Source organism: Babylonia areolata, chromosome 15, assembly GCF_041734735.1.
Source record: "Babylonia areolata isolate BAREFJ2019XMU chromosome 15, ASM4173473v1, whole genome shotgun sequence".
Lineage (NCBI taxonomy): Eukaryota > Metazoa > Mollusca > Gastropoda > Neogastropoda > Buccinidae > Babylonia > Babylonia areolata.
The window spans coordinates 4935910-4950662 of NC_134890.1; positions in this window are offsets into that span (position 1 = coordinate 4935910).

Here is a 14753-nt window from a genome sequence, read left to right on the forward strand (position 1 = left end):
TCATCGTTGACGTCGTTATCATCATCATCGTTAACGTTGTTGTGATCATGGTCATCATCATTAACGTTGCTGTGATCATGATGATGATCATCATCATTGATCTCTTTATCATCGTCATCGATTACGTCGTTATCATCATCGTTTTTGACGTCGTTGTCATCATGATCATCATCGTCCTTGACGTCGTCGTCATCATCGTCGTGAGCGTCGTTGTCATCATCATCACGACGTCGTTATCATCGTCATCGTTGATGTGGTCTTCGTTCTCACCATCACAATCGTCGTCGATGTATCCCAGCAACAGTAGTAACAGTTCACTTCTGTTGTTGGAGATAAGAACGCATTCTATACTCTGTATTCCGTGTTTAATGAAGAATAAGAACAACAGTGAAGCATTGCAGCAGAAGCAGCAGCAGTGATAGCAAAGACATGTATCTCTCATTCCTTTTGCCGGAGTCAGAAACCTTTTCTTTTTTTCTTTTTTTTTCATTAAAAAATTGAGGAAAGTGTCTTCTCTCTCACTCTCCTCCTTCTCCACACCTCTTCCCTCCCCTTCTCTCGTGACCAACCGTCTGCTTTTTCACTGATGTGAATGACGTCTCTCTCTGTCTCTCTCTCTCCCCCCCCCCTCCCCCATATCAACCCCCCCCCCTTCCTGACCCCCTCCCCACCACCTCTCCCCTTTCCTTGATAGACTGCAGAGCTGGCCTTCAAAGGGATCAAAGGCTGGAGACACAGGTGTAAGGTGGAAGAATGGTGTACAGTATCTCAGCTGCTTGGACTTGACCCCCTTTGATGACGTATTGGTTTGCCCGGCAGAACGTACCTTCAGCTGGCCATCTACCTGCGTACTTAGCGGCTGGCTCAAAGGGGCCATACTGTAGGTATAGGTATATTTTCCTCTACTGGATCGAGAATGGTCGCGTTCATATTTTTTTCATTTTCTTCTTTTTTTTTCTTTTTTTTCCGGTGAGTTTGGTTCGCTCGGAGCCAGACTGGCTCGTCATTGTCACTGCTGGACAAGTCGATGTTAACGCGTGCAGACAGAAAGAGAGAGAGAGACAGAGAGAGAGGGAGAGAGAGAGAGAGATCACAATCAACAACTTTTTTTTAATTGACCAAAAACAAACAAACAAAAAAACAACAAAAAAACAAACAAACAAAGAGAGAGAGAGAGAGAGAGAGAGAGAGAGAAGCAAACAATGACCTGTTTTCATCCTAACCTTACAAAAGGAAAGAAAGAACATATATTAAGCCAAGAAAATGCAAGATTAAGGAAAACCACCAACAAAACATACATATACTGCATGGTAAAAGGCAGAGAAATACAATAGTTGTTACAGTTGTTATTCTAATATACTTAATTTGTATTTAAACAACATGGTTTGATTTGCAGTGCTTGCCTGCTAAATTTCAATGTTGTCGGTGGCAGCAGTCTTCGACATTTATCTGGGAGTAATGTGAAGTGCAACCGCTGACCAAAGCCTGGAGAGATGTTGGAACAACTGGCTGTAATTCAGCTCTTTTTCAGAAAGGCTTTTTTTTAATGCTCCATCATCATGTGTGTTCCAGCATGATATGAGGAGGAATTTTGTTTAATGTCATGTCGTGTCATGGCGTCACACATACTGATGCTTGTAGACAGTCATTATCCAAGAATCAGTGGATATAGCTGTTTATTCAGCTTATTTCGGTCTTGTAATATTGTTTCGCATACATGGATGCTGTTCGTATATTCTTTTCGTTAATGCCTGCCCCCTCCCTCCCATATGCACCGTGTTTGCGTATGCGTGTGTGTATGATTATATTTTGAGAGGGTGTATCTATGTGTGTGTACTTGCGCGAATGTATATGTGTGTTCACGCTTGTATGTGTATACGTCGACGAATGCGTGTGCTTATGTGTATGTTTGCGTGTGTAGTTGGAGGAAATATTGATTTCTAGAACACCAGAAGTACCCCGTGACTGAAAGCGACTCGCCCCACGTTAACATAGATACTAGATTGTCTTGTCTGTGAAAGTAGTGGTTTCTCGTGTAATCAGGTGATGCTTGGCTGTCCAGATCCCTGCTGTGCATGTTTGATGGCGTTGGTTTTTATTCACATCGCATTTATGATTAGAGAGCATTCTATTTAGGTTTTGCAACGGCACCTCCCCCCCCCCACACACAAACACACTCACACCCCATCTCTCTCTCTCTCTCTCTCTCTCTCTCTTTCTTTCGCTTGCTCGCTCGTTCGCTGTCTCGTTCGCTTCTCTTTTCCCAATTTTTGCCCAGTCTTCGTAAGTTGTGTTGGGAAAATTGCATGATTACAGCCTCAGTGTATTATCAAGGGCGTCAGTTTTTAAGGCGCAGTTACGTTCCGGTAACTTTCTCACAGGAGCACGAAAGCGGAACATGACAGAGGAGGGAAAAATGATCTGATTTTTTAAATATTAATTTTATTTTATTTTTTTAAGAAGGAAAAAGCCTCAGTGCAATTGTTCAGTTTTAAGAAATTGAGGGAAGCAGTCCTGCCTGACTGGAGCTTCCTGCAACAGCGGCGGCGAGTCACTTCCCCTGGAGGGTATCTTTCAATTTGAATAGTGTCCCCACCTTCTGGAAATTATTTGCTGGAAATTTCCTCTTTTCTGTCGCTCTCTTTGTTTCCTATGTTTCCTTTTCTTTCCGCCGTTTCTTCCTTTCTGTCGTTTCTTTGTTTTCTAAACTGTTCCACTCTGGCCGTGATTTTTTCTCTTCCATCAGCTTGACCTTGAGTGGTGGTCTGGGTGCTTGTTTTGCGGATGAGGCTATAGATCTGAGTCTCGTGTGCAGCATGCACTTGACGCACGTAAAGGACCCCGCGGTATCAAAAGGGCTGTCCATGGTAAAGTCATGTAACCACTTTAGTTGAAACACATCTACATTAATTGTGGACAGAAAAAAAATGAGTGGCGCTGCTTTGAAGCGACGCGTTTTCCTCGCGGAGAGCAGTCGGAATACAGAAATCTGTTGTGACGAGACAACACCACACCACATTACACTGCACTGCACTGCACTGCACAACAGCATGGTGAGCGTGGATGAAGGAGCGGGCTTGTGTTTGAGAGACCATGAGCAGCAGTTCCTCCTTAACCCACAATTTTGCACTCATTACCGACAGAGCGCGGTATTTTTTACTATTTACTTTTTTTGGGGGGGGGGGTTGGAATGAAAATGTCATCTGATTCAAGCCGTGGTCTTGATGTCGGAGGTTTGGCAGGGCTAGAGATTTCCAGATAACTTTTAGTTGTCTTTGGGGGCAAGTAGATAAAAAGAACTCAAATTATCTCCCCCCAACCCCTAAATTCCTGCTACCCCTCGCTAACAAAAGAGACGGTTAATGAAAGTAACTTCCGGTAGAGCAATGACAAGTCAGCAGACGTGATTATTTAAATTGACATGTAGCCTATTCAACAGGAGAAAATGAGTTGTTTCGTCACTAACAGTTAGACGAAATAAAGTCCTACAGGTAGCCTGATGTCGAGTATCGATGTATCGATTTGGCGTTTACACGTTTTTTATTCAAAGAAAACACACATCTCATCTTAGTCAAGGGGCAGAGAGGGAAGATGGGCCTGACTGCTCAGTCACTACTGACACAGTCCAAACTTGTGTGCCCAGCGAACAAGCGGAGAGAACCTTTTTACTTGTCCACCCGAAGGTTTCGTTGTCCCGACAATCTGGAGGGCGGGTACTTTGTGCCCTGCCTGTTAACTCCCGGCCGGACACCTTCACTACTGTTCCATCTGTCACCACTGACATGCCCATTTTCAGGTTGATATGTTAATGAAACCAGGGCGACCTGAACACATGCAGCAGTTAGAAAGGGTAGGTAGACTGAAGGGTAGGTGGAGAGAGGGGGGGGGGGACTGACCTGTCTCTCTCCTTTCTCTCTCCCTCTGAGGTTGGTGATATTTTCTTTCTCTCATACTCTTTTCCCCTCGTGAAGGGGCTGTTAACTATACAGGTCTGACCTGAATATGAAAAGCGAAGAGTAGAAGTGATCAGGCGGCTCCTCAGCGAGCCAGCAATTAGTGCTTTTTATCAGGCTGTGTTTCCTTCATTCGTTTTCTTCTGGCAAATATGGTAGAAACGTTCGGAAAAGAAAAGAATGCAAATAATAGTATTAGTGTGTTGTATTCTGTTGTACAGTATTGTATTATGTTGTGTTGTTACACTTCAGTCACAACAGGTTTCTCATCGTCACATTTTGGGTTGCTCTTTCTGTTTAGAGCGCGTAGCCCTGCCAACTTCCCTCCAGTTTCTCCCCCTTTTTCTCTGTCTGCATCCATGTCTGTCTCTTATTCTCTGTGAATATCTCAGTATCTCAATGTGATGTTGCAGTGATGTATGGCAAGCTAATAGGGGTGACAAACGGCACTCTGATCCTGTCTGATACAGTGGGCTTCCATCTAAAGGCGGCAAAGCCAGTACAGGGTGTGGCGACTTTCTTTTTCTTAAGACTGGAAAAATACTCCTGACATTTTTCTGCAGGAATACACACCCTTCCCCCACTCCATCACAAAGGAAAAAAGGTGGTGGTATACGACAACTTGTATACCCTTTTTTTTAAAATTTTTAGAACGAAAAAGTTTTGGACAAGAAGGCGACTTTTCCACGATGAGCTTGCGGAACAACGAAGTGAATATTGTCACCTAGCCAAAGAGAACAGAACATACTGAAATGTATCCTCCAGCATGTGAATGGGTGGGGGTGAGAGAAAGAGTGGGGGAGTGTGTGTGTGTGTGTGTGTGTGTGTGAGAGAGAGAGAGAGAGAGAGAGAGAGACACACACACACACACACACACACATACACACACACAAACACACCACACACATGCATACACACACACGTGCGCGCGCGCGCGCGCGCACACACACACACACACACACACACACACACACACACACAACGCTGTGAGGACGCCTCCAAGGCAGACACTGACACATGAAAACTGCCTTCTTCCCCCCACACACTATCCACCCTCACCAGCACACACACATACACACACACACACACGCACACGCACACAGCATGGTCGCAATGTATCGATTACTGTCATTTGTTCTCCAGGCGAATTTCACTGTCTATATGTCATCTCCATCCATGGCGGCTGTGGGGTCCTGTCTCAAGTACAAACAACCCGCAGTGTGTGTGCGAGGGGGTGGGGGGATGGCGGGAGGGTGGGGGGGTATACGCGGGTGCGTGTGTGTGTGTGTGTGTGTGTGTGTGTGTGCGTGAGTATGTGTTTAAATGCAAGGACGTGTGTGTGTGTTGGGACGCCAACATTCCGTGAGTCGCGGTTCCGACAGTTCTTTTAGGAAACATCTATGGATTGACTGGGATAGGGTATGTGGTATAGTGTGTGGTGTTGGGTATAGTGGTAAGTCATGTCAGTCAGGGTTGAGAGTATACATGTGTGTGTGTGTGTGTGTGTGTGTGTGTGTTTGCTTGCTTGCTTCCTTGCTTCCTCTTATTCCTCACTGCTATGGATGGGATGCCAGTATACCGTGAATGGTGGTCGCACGTTTTATACTTACGGACTCGTCTGGGAAAACCTTAACATAGATTTTGGGGAAAGTAATTACTATAGAACAGTTCTTTTTTTTTCCCACAATTCAGAGAAGCATGTTGCTCAGCGCTGTTTTATGCAATCAAGACAAGAGATGCGTTTGATAAGGCACAAATGTACAAGCAAATAAACAAAAAGTAAGGAAGTATTTAGAAAAACAACAACAACAAATAAAACAGTAAAATAAAAGATGATAAGGGACAAATGCACAAGTAAATAAACAGAAAGTAAGGAAGTATTTAGGGAAAAAACAACAACAGTAAAATAAAAAAGAAGACCTGTTCATGGTGAATGGATAATCTTCCCGTTATGTATTTGTATTTGTATTTCTTTTTATCACAACAGATTTCTCTGTGTGAAATTTGGGCTGCTCTCCCCGGGGAGAGCGCGTCGCTACACTACTGCGCCACCCATTTTTGTGTGTATTTTTTCCTGTGTGCAGTTTGATTTGTGTTTTCCTGTCCATCTATCTATGGGTGACGAATACAGACACGAGGAAGGGGCGTCGGAGTCTAGACGTGGGTTAAAGGATCTGGCGGGAAGGACTCATGAATCATGGGCTCACACACTACAGGCGATATGTGGCGCCTGCCTGTCGTGGTCTGGACAACTGTGGGCAACAGCGCAGAGTTCTTTGGTGGGAGCACCACCATGACAGATCAGTTTTGGGACCGAACAAGCATTTGCTTGTTGATGATAATTGGACGTTTTTGCTTGTATGTTGAAGACTAATTTGACTTTTTTGGGTTGTTCTTTGAAGGTTGACTGGACAATTTCTTTTGTTGCGCGCACACACATATACACGCGCGCGCGCACACACACACAGACACAGACAGACAGACAGACACACACACACACACACACACACACACACACACACACACACACACACACACACACACACAGGCTGACAGTCGCACTCATTTCTAAACCTCTCTTCCCTCCTGTACATTCATCTATCTATCTATCTATCTACATATCTGTCTGTCAAGTGGAGTGACGGCCTAGAGGAAACGCGTCCGCGTAGGAAGCGAGAGAATCTGAGCGCACTGGTTCGAATCACGGTACAGTCGCCAGTATTTTCTCCCCCTCCACTAGACCTTGAGTGGTGGTCTGGACGCTAATCATTCGGATGAGACAATAAACCGAGGTCCCGTGTGCGGCATGCACTTAGTGCACATAAAAGAACCCATCATTGATTATCACTTTGCCACTCCCTATAATTGATGGCACCATTCATACCACTCCCTACCGTTGATTATCACTTTGCCACTCCCTATAATTGATGGCACCATTCATACTGTGCACTACTGTTGATTATCATTTTGCCACCCCCTATAAATGATGGTACTATTCTTGCACTCTGTCATTGATGGGTCGTGTCATTGTTGCCAGTCATGTCATCAATTGTTGTCAGTCATGTCACTGATTGTTGCCAATCATGTCATTGATTGTTGCCTGTCATGTCATTGTTACCAGTCATACCACTCCCTGTTGTTGATTGTTAACACTGTCATTGATGGTTGCATGTCTTAACACTTTGATATTGATAGTTGCAAGTTTTACCACTCTTTGTCTTGGTGGTTGAAAGTCTTGCCATTCTCTAATTGTGTCATTGGTGATTACAAGTCTTACCACTGAGTCACTGGTGGTTACAGTTCTTATCACTGCGTCATTGGTGGTTACAGGTCGTATCACTGTGCCATTGGTGGTTACAGGTCTTATCTCCGTGTCATTGGTGGTTACAGGTCTTATCACTGCGTCATTGGTGGTTACAGGTCTTATCACTGTGTCATTGGTGGTTACAGGTCTTATCACTGTGTCATTGGTGGTTACAGGTCTTATCACTGTGTCATTGGTGGTTACAGGTCTTATCTCCGTGTCATTGGTGGTTACAGGTCTTATCACTGCGTCACTGGTGGTTACAGGTCTTATCACTGCGTCACTGGTGGTTACAGGTCTTATAACTGCGTCACTGGTGGTAACAGGTCTTATCACTGTGTCATTGGTGGTTACAGGTCTTATCACTGTGTCACTGGTGGTTACAGGTCTTATCACTGTGTCACTGGTGGTTACAGGTCTTATCACTGTGTCACTGGTGGTTACAGGTCTTATCACTGTGTCACTGGTGGTTACAGGTCTTATCACTGTGTCACTGGTGGTTACAGGTCTTATCACTGTGTCATTGGTGGCTGCAGTTCTTACCCTGCATCACTGGTGGTTACAAGTCTGACCACTTTCTGTGGTATGCTTCGCTTCCGTCTGAAGTGGATGCTTTGTCCGCGCATCACGTGCATCTGTCAGCTCCAGACGGTGAGTTCCGCTGATCATATCTGTTAGGCTGATGCCCCCCCCCCCCCCCCCGCCCCCGCCCCCCCCCTCCCCCCCTTGGGTTAAAAGCCTCTCTAGCAAAGAGCAGTTTGGTGTAGGTGAAAGCCTTTCTTTTCATCGAAAGATTCTTCTCGCATGGACCGTGTTAGTGGAACTCTTTGCCTTCCACCTTGGGAACTACCAGCACCTTTTCGGATTCCAGACAGTCTTCGAAAACCTGTGTTTGCGAAGTGTCTGCTTCCAGTCTGTGTGATGCCTTTCGCGACGAAAATTGTCCACCCTTCTTCGCAGTCTCTCTGCCTCTGTTTGCCGCTATCTCTCTGGCTTTGTCTCTGTCTCTTCGTCTCTCTTTCTCCTTTTTCTCCTGTCTTTATGTTTCTCTCTCTCTCTTTCTGTGTCTGTCTCTCAGAATATCAGGTAGATGACGAAAAACATTTTCTTTTTCAGTGTGAAGTTTATAATACTGTGCGAGAAAAATGTTATTCTTTAAAAGTGGCTAAAAGTCATGATGTTGTTACTGTTGTATCATCTGATAATGAAATCATAATTAAATCGATTGCTAAATTCATTGCAGACGTACAAACAATAAGACAAAGGTACATACGTCAAAATGGTATTAACAGCTTAGAAGGCACTTAATTATAATCAGTGCAAAAGTTGATGTCTTATTTGGACAAAACAGAAAACATAGAATTACATATATGAGTGTATTGTTGAGTCAGTCTGAATTAGTTTAAAAAAAAAAAAAATCTTGGGTGGATGGTCGAGTCAGTCCCCATTTATTTTGTTATATTTTTAATTTTCTCTAGTTCCATTTCCTTCAGTTTTTGTCAGGATGTGGCTTAAGTGTTTCCAATGATTGTATATTTTCTTGGTTTAAATTGACTGAATGGTTGAGAGAACAAAGATAGTTTTGTTATGTTGAATCAAAAATAAATGAATTTATGTTGTTGCCCCCTTGTCAGAAGTCCTTTCTTGGCAATGACAATAGATAATTCCAGTTCCGGTTCTCTCTCTCTCAGTTGCTGTTGTTTATTTGTTTGTTTTCGAGGGCTGGATGAAGAAAAGCACATGTATGCTTAATCTGTTACCCTCAGAAAATAAAGATTATTCATTCATTCATTCTCTCTCTCTCTCTCTCTCTCTCTCTCTCTCTCTCTCTCTCTCTCTCTCTCTCTTCCATTCCCCTCTCCCATTTTCTCCTCTCCAGCAAAACTTGAAAAAAAAATCTGACAAAAATAGATTTTTGTTGTTGTTTAAATCGCCTCCAACCCCTCCCCATTGTATGCCATCATCAGTCATGATGGGTCGTTCTCGTCAGTCATTGCCGTGAAAAGGTTCAACTGTGGTTTTCCAGTCTCTCTAGTGATCGCTTGCGCCACAGAGCCAGAGAGAGAGAGAGAGAGAGAGTGGGAGGGAATGGAGGGTGGGGGGTGGTGTGTTAAAGGAGGGCACGTATCCTTTTCCAACTCCTACACACTCATTAAACAAAATACATGCTTCCCAACACTTCGTGTGTGTATCAGATGATCAAGAACGAGAGGTGAGAAGGTTGCTTTTGAAACCCATCACCCAATCCTTCCTAGCCCCCCGCCTGGAGCTGAATTATGGATGATCCAAACCGACGATCTGTTAACCCCAATTACTTCCCTGCTTTTTTTTTCAAGTCGTCACGTTCGTGTTTTTTGGGGTGGGGGGGCTGGGGAATTTGTTGTTTGCAGCGAGTTCTCTTGTGAGCCCATTCATTTTGTGCGAGCAGTCCCGAAGCAGCTGATTTTTTGGAGCAGCTGAATCTTAGGGTTTGTCTTCCTCCCCCTCCCCTCCCCGTCCCCCTCCCCCCCCCCAATCCCCCCCTCTCCCAACACCCCGCAGTTGAATTACAAAGCTTGTGCGTGCTTACGTACGCGTGTACGTGTGGGTGCGAGGGAGAGAGAATACGAGGAATGCATTATTGGCTCGCACACACACACACACACACACACACACACACACACACACACACACACACACACACACACACACACACACGCACGCACACACACGCTCGCACGCACGCACGCACGCACGCACACGCACGCACGCACGCACGCACACACACACACATACACACACAAAACACTTGCACCCACCAGCATCCCCCCCCCTCCCAACACGCACACGTACACACGCAGAAACATACATACAAAGCGAACCATTTTCGGACCAGAGATTGAGTGTCGTCTTCTGCTTTAGCCAGGGAATTCAGCGCTTGTGAAGAGATAATGAAGAAGTGGTAGAATGCGTAACTAGATCATAGCTTACTTAGAAAGTATTTCCCTATCTATCTGTCTATCTATCTATCTATCTATCTGTCTATCTGTCTGTCTGTCTGTCTGTCTGCCTATTTGTTTTAGTCATTGCCAGTGTGGAGAATCTCGAAGTGGAGTCAACTTTGCGTGAAACATGAAAGCTTCGGATTATCCCCCCTCCCTCCCTCTCTCTGTCATGTGTGTGTGTGTGTGTGTGTGTGTGTGTGTGTGCGCGCGCGCGCGCCGTCGTGCGTGCGTGCGTGCGCGTGTGTGTGTGTGTGTGTATGTGTGTGAAACCCCCCCAAAAAACTTGAAGAAATATTTGTTGAAAGTGAAGACGCGTTGTTCTTGTATTTCGTTTTAGAGGCTGGAGCAGCGGGTAGGGATGGGTGCTGGTATGATTTTGATTCCAATTGTTCGATGACGCTAGTTCATTGGGAGAACTGGGATTTTCTCCCCTTATTTATTCTTTCTTTCTTTCCTTCTGTTAATTCTTTCTTTTGCTTTACGCCTTCAGTATGCTTTCGTCGATTTTTGGATTAGGAGACGATTGTAGACGCGATTAAGAAGGATCAAAGGGAGATTAAGGAATCTTAATCTGGCTGGAATACTGGTCTTACCTGTTTGGCGTGGGAGTCAGCTGTCCACAGGGAGTGGGCGGTTGGAAAGGAGGCAAGGCTGAGAAAGTTGGGAGTCAACGGGCGAAGGGGTGCGCGCGCGCGTGCACACGCACGCACACACACACACACACACACACACACACACACACACACACACACACACACACACACACACGCATTCATACACACGTTGACACGCACACAGTCACATTTTCCCCCTCCACTTTCCTTGCCTCTTGGCCACCACCCCTTGTCCTCTCCCCTCCCCCTCCACTGTTACCCATTGAAATTAATATTACTGCAGTGGATAGACGTAAGCGCTTTCTACTACTCCTACTACTATCACCACCACCACCACCACTTCTCCTATCGCCACTGCTACGACTTCAAATACGACTGCTACTAATACTACTACTACTACTATGACCACCACCACCATGTCTTCTATCGCCACTGCTACAACTTCAAATACGACTACTGCTATTACTACTACTACTTCTACTACTAAGTACTACTATGACCACCACCACCACTTCTTCTGTCGCCAGTGCTACGACTTCAAATACGACTACTACTACTACTACTACTACTAAGTACTACTATCACCACCACCACCACTTCTTCTATCGCCAGTGCTACGACTTCACATACGACTACTACTACTACTACTACTAAGTACTACTATCACCACCACCACCACTTCTTCTATCGCTAGTGCTACGACTTCAAATACGACTACTACTACTACTAAGTACTACTGTCACCACCACCACCACTTCTTCTATCGCCAATGCTACGACTTCAAATACGACTACTACTACTACTACTACTATCACCACCACCACCACTTCTTCTATCGCCAGTGCTACGACTTCAAATACGACGACGACGACGACGACGACTACTACTACTACTACTATCACCACCACCACTTCTTCTATCGCCTGTACTACGACGTAAACGTTTTCTACTACTTCTACTACTATCACCACCACCACCACTTCTTCTATCGCCACTGCTACGACTTCAAATATGACTCAGTGGGACTACTACTACTACTACTACTCCTCACTACTACTACTACTACTACTACTACTACTCAAGATTGTCAATTTATCTCTGGCTGTGTGTGTGTTTCAGCGAGGAGGGTTTGGAGAGCAGAAGACAGAAAGTTGCTGTGAACATCATCTTTCGTTGAAAACGCGTGTTTGGGGGCAACAAACTGGGAGACCCTGTCAGAAGGTAAGCGTGTGGGGGGGAAGGGGAGGGGGGCTCAAGGGGGAGGGTAGAAGGGGGAAAGTGAGCGTGTGCATGTGTGTGTATGTTCTTGAGTTTAACGTCAATCCATACGGTGTGCTTTTAGTGTGTGTGTGTGTGTGTGTGTGTGTGGGTGTGTGTTTAACTCACTCAGTACGGCCAGTCCTCTCTTCTCTCCTCTAAACAGACCCCTCGGATGTCCAGTGGGTGTCTGAATGACCCAACCTTTAGCTTCCGTCGTCAGAACAGTGGTATTCTTTGTCAACATTCACCTCTTCAGTATAAAAGCGTTCCGCTTGTAATATTTTGATGATGGTAACTGGGATGAAACGCTGTTAACGTCGTCTCTTTCGCCGTTCGTATGGAGAGAGTTAACGTTTGTTCGCATAGTCTGCATTTAGTGTGTGTGTGTGTGTGTGTGTGTGTGTGTGTGTGTGTGTATACAGTGCGTATGTGTCTCCCTGTCTGTCTCTCAGTCTCTCTCTTTCCCCCTCTCACCTTCCCTTCCCCCCCTCCTCTTGCCCCCCTCCCTCCCTGAGATACAATATGTTCACGCCAATGGACCCCCCTCCCTGTTAGTTCAGCAGGCCCTATACATTTCATACTGCCTCTGTTGTGTTGAGTGACTGAAACTTGCTGCACCCCCCGTCACACTGCCCGCCGTCTGTTTGACAGGGCAGTGGCAATGGCCAGCTCTTGCTTCGTTGCCTTTCGATAACGGCTAACAGCTGTTCTGACCCGTCATGTCCATCTGGAGATATGATGGATGCACCCCCCCCCCCCACACACACACATATATATATATACAGAGAGACAGAGAGAGAGAGAGAGAGAGAGAGAGATGAATGGATGGACGCTGGAGAATGGATGGATTGGTGGAGAGGGAAAGAGAGGAGATGATGGAGGGTGAATGTGGGGAGGGGGTGGTGGGAGGTGAGGGTGCAGGCAGGCAGATAAAGATGGATAAAGTGTGACTAGTTTGCACATGTCGTGGCAGCAGAGCAGGGAAGGGAAGCACCTGAGACATATCTCCTCAGCAGTGGCCCTATGGAGCCACACTGGCAGAAAAGCTTTGGGGCTCCAAAGAAGACCTCATCAAGACCACCACCTTCATTTCCAGCATAGAACTGCAAGTCTGAGACCATGATCACGGGGAACGCAGAAGAAGAAAGTGTTGAAAGGTGGTGGGTTGTGGGGGTGGCCGGGGTGATCACTGAGCCATACCTATTTATAGCACAGCGGTCCCATTCTTAGCAGGAGATGCCACAGGGATCGAAGGAGGGGATCTGGCCCTGAGTCACCTGAGAGACAGAGAGAAGGCTTTGTTACTCGAGAGGGGGATTGCTCCCCGCAGGTTTAGGAGGCAGGCTCTTTTGATCTGAACGTCACGTCTGTACAGGGTTATAGTCATTTCAGACAAGACAAGACAAGACAAAAGAAAAGAAAAGAAAACATGATTGCGAATACATCTCTTGTACATTACATTCAGACGTGCACACAACTCGTGCAAGATTGCGAGAGCCAGGGGAAGGAGGGAGGGTTTCAAGATTGTTTATTCATAAACATAGCCATGGCCCTTTGTGTGTGTGTATACTGTATGTGTGTGTGAGAGAGAGAGAGAGGGGGGGGGGTGAGGGGGGTTGGGGTGAGGGAGGAAGGAATGAAGTTGAAAATATGAACATCGCTCAGAGCTCATGGATGTACGTAGACTAATTAACTCAGTATATATATCAGAGATACTCGCTTGGCGACGATCCAGTCTTCCCGGCCTACACACACACACACACACACGCACGCACGCACGCAAGCACGCACACACACACACACACACACACATACACACACGCACACACGCACGCACACACGAACTGTACACAGACACACACACACACACACACACACACACACAGGTGGGTGTGAGCTGGAGCTGAAATTGCCACCCCACCTTTTCCCGATCCACCCCACACTGTACAGTGCACGAGTGCTTCAACCAGTTTTGACTCCACTGTGCTGTATACACTCACTGAGGTGTGTGTACATTTTCAGCCTCAGCGGTTTACTCACAGACTTCTGTGTTTACCTCACTGGCTGGCGGTGGCTGCTATTCCCATAATGAGAGAAAGAGGAAGGGAGGGAGGGAGGGAGAGAGAGTGTGTGTGTATCTCAGACTTTGTCTCTCTCTTATCTCTGTCTCACTGTCTCTGTCTCTCTGTCTTTTTCTGTGTCCATGGCATAAAACGAAAGTAAAACTAACCCTGCCCCCTCAAAACAAAACAAAAACTAAAAGAACATTAGAAATGAAGTGCACACACACACACACACACACACACACACACACACACACACACACACACACACACTGACACGCAGACACGCACGCACAACAAAAAACAACATAACAAACAAACAAAAAAACCGCATCAAGCAAAACAAGCACCTTCCTTCCCTCACGTAGACTGGCACTTTGCCGTTTGTACCCTCTGTTCTCCTCTCTCTCTCTCTCTCTCACACACACACGCACACACACACACACACACACACACACACACACACACACACACACACTCTCTCTCTCTCTCTCTCTCTCTCTCACACACACACTCTCCTCTCTCTCTCACCTGATTTGTGTTAAAAAAAACAGAGAAAGTATTCTGTATAAAAA